Source organism: Echinops telfairi, unplaced genomic scaffold, assembly GCF_000313985.2.
Source record: "Echinops telfairi isolate 266 unplaced genomic scaffold, ASM31398v2 ScPeMD7_23;HRSCAF=83, whole genome shotgun sequence".
Lineage (NCBI taxonomy): Eukaryota > Metazoa > Chordata > Mammalia > Afrosoricida > Tenrecidae > Echinops > Echinops telfairi.
The window spans coordinates 40,036,974-40,038,068 of record NW_022103920.1 but is presented as its reverse complement, the minus strand read 5'-3'; positions in this window follow the sequence as shown (position 1 = coordinate 40,038,068).

Here is a 1,095-nt window from a genome sequence, read left to right as displayed (position 1 = left end):
CCGGGCCCCGGTCTCCCACGCCGTGGCGCCTCCTCCGCGCGCAGCCGGTGGCTTAGTGGGGAGGAGCCGAGCAGATGTGCGCCTCGCCACCACCCCGAGGCAGGGAGGGGACTCCGGTGACCTCGCCTACCAACTCCCCTCCGCCCCTTCATCCTTTCTTCTCGTTCGCGGCGGACTTTGGACCGTGAGGAGTCCGCGGATGCCCGTGGGAGCTGAGCCCAATGGGAAGGTGGGAGTGGTTTTCGGAAGCAGGTGAGTTTGGAGCGAGAGGAGCCGCCTTCCCTTCTCGGGAGGTGGGGCTTGGAAAGCGCAAAACTCGGGGTCCGGGGGCCCCTAGCCTCCCTGCGCCCTGCGAGCCTCCAGCCTAGGCGCCGCCGGCTTTGCCCCGGGGTTTCCGTAGCAGCACTCGCCGCCTTTCGGAAGAGGTTGCCAGCAGGCCCAGACCCTGGAGCCCTTTCCCGTAGGTGATGGCAACGCCCCAGCTCCCTACCTGGAGAAAAGGTTGGCCAGAAGTAGCGGCCGCCCCCTACAGCGCAGAATCTGATCCCAGGGAGAATTCACTTCAGAAGCATTAGATTCCAGAAGCATTAGATTCCCTCTAGATCAGCGGTTCTCAACCTGTGGGTCGCGACCCCTTTGAGGGGATGTCGAAAGACCCTTTCACAGGGGTCGCCCAATTAATCACAGTAGCAAAATGACAGTGATGAAGTAGCAACGAAAATAATTTTATGGTGGGGGGGGTCGCCGACAACATGATCTGTATGAAAGGGTCGTGGCATTAGGAAGGTTGAGAACCATCGCTCTAAATGATGCAAATTTCATGCTTTGAGATTTCCTCCCTCATGGGGCGGCCTTACAAAAATCTGATTTTTCTTTTTCCTTAAAAAGAACAAACACACACATAAAAGCCCCCCACGTACATTTACTAGGAATTACCTAAAATAGAAGAACCCTCGGGCACAGCACTCAGTTGTTCAAACTCATCAGCTCCGTTGTTGGAGAAAAGACCTGGCAAACTGCTCTGGAAATAATCTCAAACCAAACTCTTTTTTTTTAAATCTCTTTATTAGGGGCTCATACAACTCTTATCACAAT